Source organism: Oratosquilla oratoria, chromosome 23 (genome assembly GCF_046742065.1).
Source record: "Oratosquilla oratoria isolate Oo_2021 chromosome 23, ASM4674206v1, whole genome shotgun sequence".
Lineage (NCBI taxonomy): Eukaryota > Metazoa > Arthropoda > Malacostraca > Stomatopoda > Squillidae > Oratosquilla > Oratosquilla oratoria.
In genome coordinates, this window is record NC_134799.1 from 5034841 (window position 1) to 5050790 (window position 15950).

At 50.9% G+C, this 15950-nt stretch overlaps 1 protein-coding gene across 3 annotated transcripts in view; it reads right to left on the reverse strand.

Annotated features, from left to right (window-relative positions):
* The window catches only part of LOC143037907 (very long chain fatty acid elongase AAEL008004-like), a 118956-nt gene extending 103708 nt beyond the window's left edge, over window positions 1–15248 (reverse strand). For all 3 annotated transcript variants that reach the window (XM_076206563.1, XM_076206564.1, XM_076206562.1), the window contains exon 1: window positions 14969–15248. The gene's annotated coding sequence lies outside the window, so the exon portion shown is untranslated. The remainder of the gene's footprint in view (window positions 1–14968) is intronic.
* Window positions 15249–15950: the final 702 nt, after the last annotated feature.

The following is a 15950-nucleotide window of genomic DNA, read 5'->3' on the forward strand; positions in this document are numbered from 1 at the left end:
CATCTTCTTCCCTCACTCTCAGTCATCTTCTCTCCCTCACTCTCAGTCATCTTCTCTCTCCTCACTCTCAGTCTCTTCTCTCCCTCACTCTCAGTCATCTTCTCTCCCTCACTCTCAGTCTCTTCTCTCTCCCTCACTCTCAGTCATCTTCTTCCCTCACTCTCAGTCATCTTCTTCCCTCACTCTCAGTCATCTTCTTCCCTCACTCTCAGTCATCTTCTTCCCTCACTCTCAGTCATCTTCTTCCCTCACTCTCAGTCATCTTCTTCCCTCACTCTCAGTCATCTTCTTCCCTCACTCTCAGTCATCTTCTTCCCTCACTCTCAGTCATCTTCTTCCCTCACTCTCAGTCATCTTCTTCCCTCACTCTCAGTCATCTTCTTCCCTCACTCTCAGTCATCTTCTTCCCTCACTCTCAGTCTCTTCCTCGCTCCCTCACTCTCAGTCTCTTCTTCCCTCACTCTCAGTCATCTTCTTCCCTCACTCTCAGTCATCTTCTTCCCTCACTCTCAGTCATCTTCTTCCCTCACTCTCAGTCATCATCTTCCCTCACTCTCAGTCATCATCTTCCCTCACTCTCAGTCTCTTGCTCTCTCCCTCACTCTCAGTCTCTTGCTCTCTCCCTCACTCTCAGTCTCTTGCTCTCTCCCTCACTCTCAGTCTCTTGCTCTCTCCCTCACTCTCAGTCTCTTGCTCTCTCCCTCACTCTCAGTCTCTTGCTCTCTCCCTCACTCTCAGTCTCTTGCTCTCTCCCTCACTCTCAGTCTCTTGCTCTCTCCCTCACTCTCAGTCTCTTCCTCTCTCCCTCACTCTCAGTCTCTTCCTCTCCCTCACTCTCAGTCTCTTCCTCTCTCCCTCACTCTCAGTCTCTTCCTCTCTCCCTCACTCTCAGTCTCTTCCTCTCTCCCTCACTCTCAGTCTCTTCCTCTCTCCCTCACTCTCAGTCTCTTCCTCTCTCCCTCACTCTCAGTCTCTTCCTCTCTCCCTCACTCTCAGTCTCTTCCTCTCTCCCTCACTCTCAGTCTCTTCCTCTCTCCCTCACTCTCAGTCTCTTCCTCTCTCCCTCACTCTCAGTCTCTTCCTCTCTCCCTCACTCTCAGTCTCTTCCTCTCTCCCTCACTCTCAGTCTCTTCCTCTCTCCCTCACTCTCAGTCTCTTCCTCTCTCCCTCACTCTCAGTCTCTTCCTCTCTCCCTCACTCTCAGTCTCTTCCTCTCTCCCTCACTCTCAGTCTCTTCCTCTCTCCCTCACTCTCAGTCTCTTCCTCTCTCCCTCACTCTCAGTCTCTTCCTCTCTCCCTCACTCTCAGTCTCTTCCTCTCTCCCTCACTCTCAGTCTCTTCCTCTCTCCCTCACTCTCAGTCTCTTCCTCTCTCCCTCACTCTCAGTCTCTTCCTCTCTCCCTCACTCTCAGTCTCTTCCTCTCTCCCTCACTCTCAGTCTCTTCCTCTCTCCCTCACTCTCAGTCTCTTCCTCTCTCCCTCACTCTCAGTCTCTTCCTCTCTCCCTCACTCTCAGTCTCTTCCTCTCTCCCTCACTCTCAGTCTCTTCCTCTCTCCCTCACTCTCAGTCTCTTCCTCTCTCCCTCACTCTCAGTCTCTTCCTCTCTCCCTCACTCTCAGTCTCTTCCTCTCTCCCTCACTCTCAGTCTCTTCCTCTCTCCCTCACTCTCAGTCTCTTCCTCTCTCCCTCACTCTCAGTCTCTTCCTCTCTCTCTCACTCTCAGTATCTTCCTCTCTCCCTCACTCTCTTCCTCTCCCTTTCTCCCTCACTCTCTTCCTCTTCCTCTCTCCCTCACTCTCAGTCTCTTCCTCTCTCCCTCACTCTCAGTCTCTTCCTCTCTCCCTCACTCTCAGTCTCTTCCTCTCTCCCTCACTCTCAGTCTCTTCCTCTCTCCCTCACTCTCAGTCTCTTCCTCTCTCCCTCACTCTCAGTCTCTTCCTCTCTCCCTCACTCTCAGTCTCTTCCTCTCTCCCTCACTCTCAGTCTCTTCCTCTCTCCCTCACTCTCAGTCTCTTCCTCTCTCCCTCACTCTCAGTCTCTTCCTCTCTCCCTCACTCTCAGTCTCTTCCTCTCTCCCTCACTCTCAGTCATCTTCTTCCCTCACTCTCAGTCTCTTCCTCGCTCCCTCACTCTCAGTCTCTTCCTCGCTCCCTCACTCTCAGTCTCTTCCTCGCTCCCTCACTCTCAGTCTCTTCCTCGCTCCCTCACTCTCAGTCTCTTCCTCGCTCCCTCACTCTCAGTCTCTTCCTCGCTCCCTCACTCTCAGTCTCTTCCTCGCTCCCTCACTCTCAGTCTCTTCCTCGCTCCCTCACTCTCAGTCTCTTCCTCGCTCCCTCACTCTCAGTCTCTTCCTCGCTCCCTCACTCTCAGTCTCTTCCTCGCTCCCTCACTCTCAGTCTCTTCCTCGCTCCCTCACTCTCAGTCTCTTCCTCGCTCCCTCACTCTCAGTCTCTTCCTCGCTCCCTCACTCTCAGTCTCTTCCTCGCTCCCTCACTCTCAGTCTCTTCCTCGCTCCCTCACTCTCAGTCTCTTCCTCGCTCCCTCACTCTCAGTCTCTTCCTCGCTCCCTCACTCTCAGTCTCTTCCTCGCTCCCTCACTCTCAGTCTCTTCCTCGCTCCCTCACTCTCAGTCTCTTCCTCGCTCCCTCACTCTCAGTCTCTTCCTCGCTCCCTCACTCTCAGTCTCTTCCTCGCTCCCTCACTCTCAGTCTCTTCCTCGCTCCCTCACTCTCAGTCTCTTCCTCGCTCCCTCACTCTCAGTCTCTTCCTCTCTCTCTCAGTCTCTTCCTCTCTCTCTCAGTCTCTTCCTCGCTCCCTCACTCTCAGTCTCTTCCTCGCTCCCTCACTCTCAGTCTCTTCCTCGCTCCCTCACTCTCAGTCTCTTCCTCGCTCCCTCACTCTCAGTCTCTTCCTCGCTCCCTCACTCTCAGTCTCTTCCTCTCTCCCTCACTCTCAGTCTCTTCCTCTCTCCCTCACTCTCAGTCTCTTCCGCTCTCCCTCACTCTCCGCTCTCCCTCACTCTCCGCTCTCCCTCACTCTCAGTCTCTTCCTCTCTCTCTCAGTCTCTTCCTCTCTCTCTCAGTCTCTTCCTCTCACTCTAAGTCTCTTCCTCTCTCTCTCACTCTAAGTCTCTTCCTCTCTCTCTCACTCTAAGTCTCTTCCTCTCTCTCTCACTCTCAGTCTCTTCCTCTCTCACTCAGTCTCTTCCTCTCTCCCTCACTCTCAGTCTCTTCCTCTCTCCCTCACTCTCAGTCTCTTCCTCTCTCCCTCACTCTCAGTCTCTTCCTCTCTCCCTCAGTCTCTTCCTCTCTCCCTCACTCTCAGTCTCTTCCTCTCTCCCTCACTCTCAGTCTCTTCCTCTCTCCCTCACTCTCAGTCTCTTCCTCTCTCCCTCACTCTCAGTCTCTTCCTCTCTCCCTCACTCTCAGTCTCTTCCTCTCTCCCTCACTCTCAGTCTCTTCCTCTCTCCCTCACTCTCAGTCTCTTCCTCTCTCCCTCACTCTCAGTCTCTTCCTCTCTCCCTCACTCTCAGTCTCTTCCTCTCTCCCTCACTCTCAGTCTCTTCCTCTCTCCCTCACTCTCAGTCTCTTCCTCTCTCCCTCACTCTCAGTCTCTTCCTCTCTCCCTCACTCTCAGTCTCTTCCTCTCTCCCTCACTCTCAGTCTCTTCCTCTCTCCCTCACTCTCAGTCTCTTCCTCTCTCCCTCACTCTCAGTCTCTTCCTCTCTCCCTCACTCTCAGTCTCTTCCTCTCTCCCTCACTCTCAGTCTCTTCCTCTCTCCCTCACTCTCAGTCTCTTCCTCTCTCCCTCACTCTCAGTCTCTTCCTCTCTCCCTCACTCTCAGTCTCAGTCTCTTCCTCTCTCCCTCACTCTCAGTCTCTTCCTCTCTCCCTCACTCTCAGTCTCTTCCTCTCTCCCTCACTCTCAGTCTCTTCCTCTCTCCCTCACTCTCAGTCTCTTCCTCTCTCCCTCACTCTCAGTCTCTTCCTCTCTCCCTCACTCTCAGTCTCTTCCTCTCTCCCTCACTCTCAGTCTCTTCCTCTCTCCCTCACTCTCAGTCTCTTCCTCTCTCCCTCACTCTCAGTCTCTTCCTCGCTCCCTCACTCTCAGTCTCTTCCTCGCTCCCTCACTCTCAGTCTCTTCCTCGCTCCCTCACTCTCAGTCTCTTCCTCGCTCCCTCACTCTCAGTCTCTTCCTCGCTCCCTCACTCTCAGTCTCTTCCTCGCTCCCTCACTCTCAGTCTCTTCCTCGCTCCCTCACTCTCAGTCTCTTCCTCGCTCCCTCACTCTCAGTCTCTTCCTCGCTCCCTCACTCTCAGTCTCTTCCTCGCTCCCTCACTCTCAGTCTCTTCCTCGCTCCCTCACTCTCAGTCTCTTCCTCGCTCCCTCACTCTCAGTCTCTTCCTCGCTCCCTCACTCTCAGTCTCTTCCTCGCTCCCTCACTCTCAGTCTCTTCCTCGCTCCCTCACTCTCAGTCTCTTCCTCGCTCCCTCACTCTCAGTCTCTTCCTCGCTCCCTCACTCTCAGTCTCTTCCTCGCTCCCTCACTCTCAGTCTCTTCCTCGCTCCCTCACTCTCAGTCTCTTCCTCGCTCCCTCACTCTCAGTCTCTTCCTCTCTCCCTCACTCTCAGTCTCTTCCTCGCTCCCTCACTCTCAGTCTCTTCCTCTCTCCCTCACTCTCAGTCTCTTCCTCTCTCCCTCACTCTCAGTCTCTTCCTCGCTCCCTCACTCTCAGTCTCTTCCTCGCTCCCTCACTCTCAGTCTCTTCCTCGCTCCCTCACTCTCAGTCTCTTCCTCTCTCCCTCACTCTCAGTCTCTTCCTCTCTCCCTCACTCTCAGTCTCTTCCTCTCTCCCTCACTCTCAGTCTCTTCCTCTCTCCCTCACTCTCAGTCTCTTCCTCTCTCCCTCACTCTCAGTCTCTTCCTCGCTCCCTCACTCTCAGTCTCTTCCTCGCTCCCTCACTCTCAGTCTCTTCCTCGCTCCCTCACTCTCAGTCTCTTCCTCTCTCCCTCACTCTCCGCTCTCCCTCACTCTCCGCTCTCCCTCACTCTCCGCTCTCCCTCACTCTCAGTCTCTTCCGCTCTCCCTCACTCTCACTCTCTTCCTCTCTCCCTCAGTCTCTTCCTCTCTCTCTCACTCTCAGTCTCTTCCTCTCTCTCTCACTCTCAGTATCTTCCTCTCTCTCTCACTCTCAGTATCTTCCTCTCTCCCTCACTCTCTTCCTCTCCCTTTCTCCCTCACTCTCAGTCTCTTCCTCTCTCCCTCACTCTCAGTCTCTTCCTCTCTCCCTCACTCTCAGTCTCTTCCTCTCTCCCTCACTCTCAGTCTCTTCCTCTCTCCCTCACTCTCAGTCTCTTCCTCTCTCCCTCACTCTCAGTCTCTTCCTCTCTCCCTCACTCTCAGTCTCTTCCTCTCTCCCTCACTCTCAGTCTCTTCCTCTCTCCCTCACTCTCAGTCTCTTCCTCTCTCCCTCACTCTCAGTCTCTTCCTCTCTCCCTCACTCTCAGTCTCTTCCTCTCTCCCTCACTCTCAGTCTCTTCCTCTCTCCCTCACTCTCAGTCTCTTCCTCTCTCCCTCACTCTCAGTCTCTTCCTCTCTCCCTCACTCTCACTCTCTTCCTCCCTCGCCCTCACTCTCACTCTCTTCCTCCCTCGCCCTCACTCTCACTCTCTTCCTCCCTCGCCCTCACTCTCACTCTCTTCCTCCCTCGCCCTCACTCTCACTCTCTTCCTCCCTCCCTCACTCTCACTCTCTTCCTCTCTCCCTCACTCTCAGTCTCTTCCTCTCTCCCTCACTCTCAGTCTCTTCCTCGCTCCCTCACTCTCAGTCTCTTCCTCGCTCCCTCACTCTCAGTCTCTTCCTCGCTCCCTCACTCTCAGTCTCTTCCTCGCTCCCTCACTCTCAGTCTCTTCCTCGCTCCCTCACTCTCAGTCTCTTCCTCGCTCCCTCACTCTCAGTCTCTTCCTCGCTCCCTCACTCTCAGTCTCTTCCGCTCTCCCTCACTCTCCGCTCTCCCTCACTCTCAGTCTCTTCCTCTCTCCCTCACTCTCAGTCTCTTCCTCTCTCCCTCACTCTCAGTCTCTTCCTCTCTCCCTCACTCTCAGTCTCTTCCTCTCTCCCTCACTCTCAGTCTCTTCCTCTCTCCCTCACTCTCAGTCTCTTCCTCTCTCCCTCACTCTCAGTCTCTTCCTCTCTCCCTCACTCTCAGTCTCTTCCTCTCTCCCTCACTCTCAGTCTCTTCCTCTCTCCCTCACTCTCAGTCTCTTCCTCTCTCCCTCACTCTCAGTCTCTTCCTCTCTCCCTCACTCTCAGTCTCTTCCTCTCTCCCTCACTCTCAGTCTCTTCCTCTCTCCCTCACTCTCAGTCTCTTCCTCTCTCCCTCACTCTCAGTCTCTTCCTCTCTCCCTCACTCTCAGTCTCTTCCTCTCTCCCTCACTCTCAGTCTCTTCCTCTCTCCCTCACTCTCAGTCTCTTCCTCTCTCCCTCACTCTCAGTCTCTTCCTCTCTCCCTCACTCTCAGTCTCTTCCTCTCTCACTCACTCAGTCTCTTCCTCTCTCCCTCACTCTCAGTCTCTTCTCTCCCTCACTCTCTTCCTCTCTCCCTCACTCTCAGTCTCTTCCTCTCTCCCTCACTCTCAGCCTCTTCTCTCCCTCGCTTTCAGTCTCTTCTCTCCCTCGCTTTCAGTCTCTTCTTCTCTCCCTCGCTTTCAGTCTCTTCTTCTCTCCCTCACTCAGTCTCTTCCTCTCTCAACCTCAGTCTTTCTGTTCCTCTCTCTCATACTCTCTCCGTTTCGGTTCCTCTCTCCCTCACTCTCTCCGTCTCGGTTCCTCTCTCCCTCACTCTCTCCGTCTCGGTTCCTCTCTCCCTCACTCTCAGTCTCTTCCTCTCTCCCTCACTCTCTCCCTCTCTTCCTCTCTCTCTCCCTCACTCTCTTCCTCTCTCCCTCACTCTCTCCCTCTCTTCCTCTCTCCCTCACTCTCTCCCTCTCTTCCTCTCTCCCTCACTCTCTCCGTCTCGGTTCCTCTCTCCCTCACTCTCAGTCTCTTCCTCTCTCCCTCACTCTCAGTCTCTTCCTCTCTCCCTCACTCTGTTTCACCCGTCCTCTCTCACTGTCTCTCTCTCTCTTCCTCTCCCCCACTCTGCCTCTCTCTTTCTCTTGGTCTCCCTCTTCCTCTTTCACACTCTTCCTCTCCCTCTCAATCTCAGTCTGTTCCTCTCTCTCTCTCACTCAGTCTCTGTTCCTCTCTCTCACTCTCTCAGTCTCTGTTCCTCTCTCTCACTCTCTCAGTCTCTGTTCCTCTCTCTCTCTCAGTCTCTGTTCCTCTCTCTCACTCTCTCAGTCTCTGTTCCTCTCTCTCACTCTCTCAGTCTCTGTTCCTCTCTCTCACTCTCTGTTCCTCTCTCTCACTCTCTGTTCCTCTCTCTCACTCTCTCAGTCTCTGTTCCTCTCTCTCACTCTCTCAGTCTCTGTTCCTCTCTCTCACTCTCTCAGTCTCTGTTCCTCTCTCTCACTCTCTCAGTCTCTGTTCCTCTCTCTCACTCTCTCAGTCTCTGTTCCTCTCTCTCACTCTCTCAGTCTCTGTTCCTCTCTCTCACTCTCTCAGTCTCTGTTCCTCTCTCTCACTCTCTCAGTCTCTGTTCCTCTCTCTCACTCTCTCAGTCTCTGTTCCTCTCTCTCACTCTCTCAGTCTCTGTTCCTCTCTCTCACTCTCTCAGTCTCTGTCTCTCTCTCTCACTCTCTCAGTCTCTGTTCCTCTCTCTCACTCTCTCAGTCTCTGTTCCTCTCTCTCACTCTCTCAGTCTCTGTTCCTCTCTCTCACTCTCTCAGTCTCTGTTCCTCTCTCTCACTCTCTCAGTCTCTGTTCCTCTCTCTCACTCTCTCAGTCTCTGTTCCTCTCTCTCACTCTCTCAGTCTCTGTTCCTCTCTCTCACTCTCTCAGTCTCTGTTCCTCTCTCTCAGTCTCTGTTCCTCTCTCTCACTGTCTCTGTTCCTCTCTCTCACTGTCTCTGTTCCTCTCTCTCACTGTCTCTGTTCCTCTCTCTCACTGTCTCTGTTCCTCTCTCTCACTGTCTCTGTTCCTCTCTCTCACTGTCTCTGTTCCTCTCTCTCACTGTCTCTGTTCCTCTCTCTCACTGTCTCTGTTCCTCTCTCTCACTGTCTCTGTTCCTCTCTCTCACTGTCTCTGTTCCTCTCTCTCACTGTCTCTGTTCCTCTCTCTCACTGTCTCTGTTCCTCTCTCTCACTGTCTCTGTTCCTCTCTCTCACTGTCTCTGTTCCTCTCTCTCACTGTCTCTGTTCCTCTCTCTCACTGTCTCTGTTCCTCTCTCTCACTGTCTCTGTTCCTCTCTCTCACTGTCTCTGTTCCTCTCTCTCACTGTCTGTTCCTCTCTCTCTCTCACTGTCTCTGTTCCTCTCTCTCACTGTCTCTGTTCCTCTCTCTCACTGTCTCTGTTCCTCTCTCTCACTGTCTCTGTTCCTCTCTCTCACTGTCTCTGTTCCTCTTTCTCACTGTCTCTGTTCCTCTCTCTCACTCTCTCAGTCTCTGTTCCTCTCTCTCACTCTCTCAGTCTCTGTTCCTCTCTCTCTCAGTCTCTGTTCCTCTCTCTCTCTCTCTCTCAGTCTCTGTTCCTCTCTCTCTCACTCTCTCAGTCTCTGTTCCTCTCTCTCTCAGTCTCTGTTCCTCTCTCTCACTCTCTCAGTCTCTGTTCCTCTCTCTCACTCTCTCAGTCTCTGTTCCTCTCTCTCACTCTCTCAGTCTCTGTTCCTCTCTCTCACTCTCTCAGTCTCTGTTCCTCTCTCACTCTCTCAGTCTCTGTTCCTCTCTCACTCTCTCAGTCTCTGTTCCTCTCTCTCTCTCTCTCTCTCTCAGTCTCTGTTCCTCTCTCTCTCTCTCTCAGTCTCTGTTCCTCTCTCTCACTCTCTCAGTCTCTGTTCCTCTCTCTCTCACTCTCTCAGTCTCTGTTCCTCTCTCTCACTCTCTCAGTCTCTGTTCCTCTCTCTCACTCTCTCAGTCTCTGTTCCTCTCTCTCACTCTCTCAGTCTCTGTTCCTCTCTCTCACTCTCTCAGTCTCTGTTCCTCTCTCTCACTCTCTGTCTCTGTTCCTCTCTCTCACTCTCTGTCTCTGTTCCTCTCTCTCACTCTCTGTCTCTGTTCCTCTCTCTCAGTCTCTGTTCCTCTCTCTCAGTCTCTGTTCCTCTCTCTCAGTCTCTGTTCCTCTCTCTCACTCTCTGTCTCTGTTCCTCTCTCTCACTCTCTGTCTCTGTTCCTCTCTCTCACTCTCTGTCTCTGTTCCTCTCTCTCACTCTCTCTGTCTCTGTTCCTCTCTCTCACTCTCTCTGTCTCTGTTCCTCTCTCTCACTCTCTCTGTCTCTGTTCCTCTCTCTCACTCTCTCTGTCTCTGTTCCTCTCTCTCACTCTCTCTGTCTCTGTTCCTCTCTCTCACTCTCTGTCTCTGTTCCTCTCTCTCACTCTCTCTGTCTCTGTTCCTCTCTCTCACTCTCTCTGTCTCTGTTCCTCTCTCTCACTCTCTCTGTCTCTGTTCCTCTCTCTCACTCTCTCTGTCTCTGTTCCTCTCTCTCACTCTCTCTGTCTCTGTTCCTCTCTCTCACTCTCTCTGTCTCTGTTCCTCTCTCTCACTCTCTCTGTCTCTGTTCCTCTCTCTCACTCTCTCTGTCTCTGTTCCTCTCTCTCACTCTCTCTGTCTCTGTTCCTCTCTCTCACTCTCTCTGTCTCTGTTCCTCTCTCTCACTCTCTCTGTCTCTGTTCCTCTCTCTCACTCTCTCGGTCTCTTCCTCTCTCACTCTCTCGGTCTCTTCCTCTCTCACTCTCTCGGTCTCTGTTCCTCTCTCTCACTCTCTCTGTTCCTCTCTCTCACTCTCTCTGTTCCTCTCTCTCACTCTCTCTGTCTCTGTTCCTCTCTCTCACTCTCTGTCTCTGTTCCTCTCTCTCACTCTCTCTGTCTCTGTTCCTCTCTCTCACTCTCTCTGTCTCTGTCTCTGTTCCTCTCTCTCACTCTCTCTGTCTCTGTTCCTCTCTCTCACTCTCTCTGTCTCTGTTCCTCTCTCTCACTCTCTCTGTCTCTGTTCCTCTCTCTCACTCTCTCTGTCTCTGTTCCTCTCTCTCACTCTCTCTGTCTCTGTTCCTCTCTCTCACTCTCTCTGTCTCTGTTCCTCTCTCTCACTCTCTCTGTCTCTGTTCCTCTCTCTCACTCTCTCTGTCTCTGTTCCTCTCTCTCACTCTCTCTGTCTCTGTTCCTCTCTCTCACTCTCTCTGTCTCTGTTCCTCTCTCTCACTCTCTGTCTCTGTTCCTCTCTCTCACTCTCTGTCTCTGTTCCTCTCTCTCACTCTCTGTCTCTGTTCCTCTCTCTCACTCTCTGTCTCTGTTCCTCTCTCTCACTCTCTGTCTCTGTTCCTCTCTCTCACTCTCTGTCTCTGTTCCTCTCTCTCACTCTCTGTCTCTGTTCCTCTCTCTCACTCTCTGTCTCTGTTCCTCTCTCTCACTCTCTGTCTCTGTTCCTCTCTCACTCTCTGTTCCTCTCTCTCACTCTCTTCCTCTCTCTCACTCTCTTCCTTTCTCCCACTCTCTCAGTCTCTTCCTCTCTCTCAGTCTCTTCCTCTCTCTCACTCTTCCTCTCTCTCTCTCACTCTCTCAGTCTCTTCCTCTCTCTCACGGTCTCTTCCTCTCTCACTCTCTCGGTCTCTTCCTCTCTCTCACTCTCTTCTCTCTCTCTCGCTCTCTTACTCTCTCTCTCACTCTTCCTCTCTCTCTCTCACTCTCTCAGTCTCTTCCTCTCTCTCACGGTCTCTTCCTCTCTCACTCTCTCGGTCTCTTCCTCTCTCACTCTCTCGGTCTCTCGGTCTCTTCCTCTCTCACTCTCTCGGTCTCTTCCTCTCTCTCTCACTCTCTCGGTCTCTTCCTCTCTCTCACTCTCTCGGTCTCTTCCTCTCTCTCACTCTCTCGGTCTCTTCCTCTCTCTCACTCTCTCGGTCTCTTCCTCTCTCTCACTCTCTCGGTCTCTTCCTCTCTCACTCTCTTCCTCTCTCTCACTCTCTCAGTCTCTTTCTCTCTCTCACTCTCTCGGTCTCTTCCTCTCTCACTCTCTCGGTCTCTTCCTCTCTCTCACTCTCTCGGTCTCTTCCTCTCTCTCACTCTCTCGGTCTCTTCCTCTCTCTCTCTCTCTCTCTCTCTCTCTCTCTCTCTCTCTCTCTCTGTCTCTCGCTCTCTCTCTCACTCTCTCGGTCTCTGACTCTCTCTCACTCTCTCTCTCTCTCTCTCTCTCTCACTCTCTCGGTCTCTTCCTCTCTCTCACTCTCTCGGTCTCTTCCTCTCTCTCACTCTCTCGGTCTCTTCCTCTCTCTCACTCTCTCGGTCTCTTCCTCTCTCTCACTCTCTCGGTCTCTTCCTCTCTCTCACTCTCTCGGTCTCTTCCTCTCTCACTCTCTCGGTCTCTTCCTCTCTCACTCTCTCGGTCTCTTCCTCTCTCTCACTCTCTCGGTCTCTTCCTCTCTCTCACTCTCTCGGTCTCTTCCTCTCTCTCACTCTCTCGGTCTCTTCCTCTCTCTCACTCTCTCGGTCTCTTCCTCTCTCTCTCTCTCTCTCTCACTCTCTCTGTCTCTTTCTCTCACTCTCTCTGTCTCTTTCTCTCTCTCTCACTCTCTCGGTCTCTTCCTCTCTCACTCTCTCGGTCTCTCGGTCTCTTCCTCTCTCACTCTCTCGGTCTCTTCCTCTCTCACTCTCTCGGTCTCTTCCTCTCTCTCACTCTCTCGGTCTCTTCCTCTCTCACTCTCTCGGTCTCTTCCTCTCTCACTCTCTCGGTCTCTTCCTCTCTCACTCTCTCGGTCTCTTCCTCTCTCACTCTCTCGGTCTCTTCCTCTCTCACTCTCTCGGTCTCTTCCTCTCTCACTCTCTCGGTCTCTTCCTCTCTCACTCTCTCGGTCTCTTCCTCTCTCACTCTCTCGGTCTCTTCCTCTCTCACTCTCTTCCTCTCTCACTCTCTCAGTCTCTTCCTCTCTCAGTCTCTTCCTCTCTCAGTCTCTTCCTCTCTCACTCTCTCAGTCTCTTCCTCTCTCACACTCTCTCGGTCTCTTCCTCTCTCACTCTCTCGGTCTCTTCCTCTCTCTCTCTCTCGGTCTCTTCCTCTCTCGGTCTCTTCCTCTCTCTCTCTCTCGGTCTCTTCCTCTCTCTCTCTCTCGGTCTCTTCCTCTCTCTCTCTCTCGGTCTCTTCCTCTCTCTCTCTCTCGGTCTCTTCCTCTCACTCTCTCTTCCTCTCTCACTCTCTCTTCCTCTCTCTCTCTCACTCTCTCGGTCTCTTCCTCTCTCTCACTCTCTCGGTCTCTTCCTCTCTCTCATTCTCTTTCTCTCAGTCTCCTCTCTCTCACTCTCTCAGTCTCTTCCTCTCTCACTCTCTCAGTCTCTGTTCCTCTCTCACTCTCTCAGTCTCTGTTCCTCTCTCACTCTCTCAGTCTCTGTTCCTCTCTCAGTCTCTGTTCGTCTCTCATTCTCTCTCACTCTCTGTTCCTCTCTTTCTCACAGTCTCTGTTCCTCTCTTTCTCACAGTCTCTGTTCCTCAGTCCTCTTCTCAGTCTCACCCGGTCAGTCTCTCAGTCACTCTCGGTCTGCCTCAGTCTCACGCAGTCCGTCTCTCAGTCTCACCCGGTCCGTCTCTGTCTCACCCGGTCTGTCTCTCAGTCTCACCCGGTCTGTCTACCAGTCTCACCCGGTCCGTCTACCAGTCTCACCCGGTCCGTCTACCAGTCTCACCCGGTCCGTCTACCAGTCTCACCCGGTCCGTCTACCAGTCTCTCTAGGTCCGTTTCCCAGTCTCTCTCTGTCTGTCTTTCAATCTTAATGGATGTCTCAAAAGCACACACGTATAGCAATGTGCGTGTGTGTGCGTGTTCGTGGGTAGGTGTCTACGTGTATGCGTGTTTGTGTGCGCGCGCGTTTGTGTGTATGTACGCGTGTGCTTGTGTGTATGCGCGTGATTGTGTGTGCACGTGCTTGTGCGAGTGCGCGGTGTGCGTGTGTATATCTGTGTATGTCTGAGTGTGCGTGCGCGCGCACCTGTGTGAGCATGCGTGCATTGTGAATGCAGGAGGGCGCCTAGCTTAGCATGGTGAATATCCAACACCTTGGCATATTAAACGCGTGCTTTCGAAAGTTGCTCCAACATGAATTAGCCTACAAAATATTATCCACCCTAACCGATTAATAGATAAGCGATAGTTCAATGAAATCACTTGACTGACATTTATCTACTTGGATCAGTTACAATCTCAAATTTTCACATTGAATGAGAATCAGACAAGAAACAATGGTCTCAAACTGTCCGGAAATAGATTCAATTTGGAAGTAGGTAGAAACAACTTTGCCAACCGTGTAGTTAATGAATGGAATAAACTTCCTGCACATGTAGTGCAATGTAGTTCAGTTCGAAGCTTTAAGAATCATTTAGATAAATACCTAAGTAAGATGCTGTAATGATTATAATCTATGTTATATTATTTGTTTTTGTTTTGTTATAATTTGTCTCTGTGATTTTCATTTATTATTAGTTATATGTCAATTTATAATCATTTACTATTTACCCGTTTGTTTGTTATTCAACTATACCTATGCATTTATTTATGTATTTTATTTTTTATTTTTACATTATAGTTTTAATTTATTATTATTATTTTTTTTTTGCATCCGACCTAGATATGGATCAAAAGGTCTCCTGTCGGCATGCTCCGCCTTTGTAATCTCTTAAGTAAACAACCTTACTACCATGAATTAGAATCAAATCTGTAAAGTACATCAATCATCGTCTCCACTGTTGTCCACTTAACGAAACTGTTCATCTAGAAAAAGTGTTGTGTCCAGGTACAGAGGTTCAAAAACAAAACTCGACAATATGCACGTCATGCCGACCACAATACTGTAGCATTTCTTACTGTAAATTCTACGGTACCATACAAATTATGTGAAAAAGTCTTCCTGCATTTTACCTTAGGATTCATTCGTGCTTTTCCCTTCGCAACACTATATCGATTTTTTTAATGGTTTGTACTTAAGTATATAGTCCGACTGCCGCCAAGCGATTTAATGTACGCTCTTATTCTATTAACTTACTAAGATCTAGCTAGTGTATGACAATTAATTCAGATGAACGAGGATTTCAGGTCACTGCTGGGTTAGTATAATCTCGATAACCCGGTTATGCCTGTTGCACTTTAAATATCTTAAGATAGCTGGTCTTCAACTATTCTATTCAGCCCTGAACGGATGGGGTGGGTGGGCATGAATGAGTTTGGGATGATTGGGTGTTATAAATTTTGTTGAAAACGTATTGGAAATTTTTAGCAAGTTACTAAACAATATCCATGATCCCATGAATGTTTGCTACTATCTGTTGTACCATAGAGCACACTATCAATTATGACCAAATAACGTTTCTTTCTGATATGCCGCTCAATGCCCAACTAATACTTACTTCAGATAATACAAGTCAGTGTAAATAAAAACTAAAAACAATTCAATGCCAAATATGTGGTGTGAATTCAGCTAATTTAAAATACCTGAGAAAGTACCTTGATATGCGTCAAATATAACCTGATTTGGTATCCGTTACATGACAATTCAAATTACTCGGAACCAAGTACACACATATGTAGGCTACCTCCCGGGTTTACAAGATCTGAATCAACACATTGCACCTTGCCCTTGCACGGGTGCATGACTCACTCATGGGACGGTTGGGTGTGCTTTGGATGGGTGAAGAGCATCTGCTTAAAAGATGCACGTGTGAACCATATATGCTTCGAGTTCATGTTGGATACACCTTCGTCCTGTGACCACCGCATGTAGCACCACCATGAGTCTAGTGAAGCAACCTTTCCTACTATTCTCGGATAATATCAAACCCGGTTATTTTCAAAAACGTTAGCATACCCTTCCATGCACAAACACCATACTCTACTTGCCTATCGACGTTGCAGAAGGGAAAAGCACCATGCACGGGTGTAAATTGTCTCACTAAGATGAGATGGTGAGTGCGGAATCAATTTCTGTTAGGTAGTACTATATTACTCCTGAATTGTTGGGACAAATATCAAAGTCCGCAGACCCGCACACAACACAACACAACACTGCTCTAGAGACGGGACGACGTTGCTAAACCACAGCAAGGCAAACTCGCTCTGAGCCTCTGACACTGGTCTTCCACACACCCACCGGTGTAGCAGCAGCAGCAGCAGCAGCGGCAGCAGCAGCAACAGCCCTGAGCTCCCACAGTATCTTCTCCTCCTCCTCCCCTCTACCCCCACCTCTTCCCCCTGCCCCCACCAGCTCTAACCCTAGCTCCCTCTCTGCCGCCACCCTCCTCGCCTGACTTACCTGTACGCCACTCTTTCCCGCCAAACCGACTTCCCTTCTGCACCACCATCACCACCATTATCATCATATCAACACCATTACACCCACCTCCGCCTCCACCACGATCACCACCACCCCCTCCCGTTGTCCAAACCCTCCTGCCATTCTACAACATTCTCTCTTAATTTTTTCCTGAATCTTTGTCTTCATCGCGTCTCATACTGCTTTGTCAGACAACGTATGTACACAAGTTTATCAGTCCGTGCTCTCTTCTGTACACATAAGAACACTCACAAACGACAGACATGCTTAGCAGCTAGCGGGTTTTTGACCGCAGGAAAACACAGGTAGACAACTTAGCAATCAGAACCATTGCAATAGACATTGACCGTAAAGGGGTGAAAACCAGACCCATATGTTTGTTTGTTTTTTCGACATACATACACCACTTTTCAAGGCGAGTTACAAAAGCGTTCCTTTCTCTTGCACCCCATTTTCGGCGGCCAAGCCGGTTGACCAGAGAGGTCACCTTCAAAAAGGCGTCCCAGCGAAGACTTTGTTCCGCAGGGCGTCCTAAACTAATGACGCCCT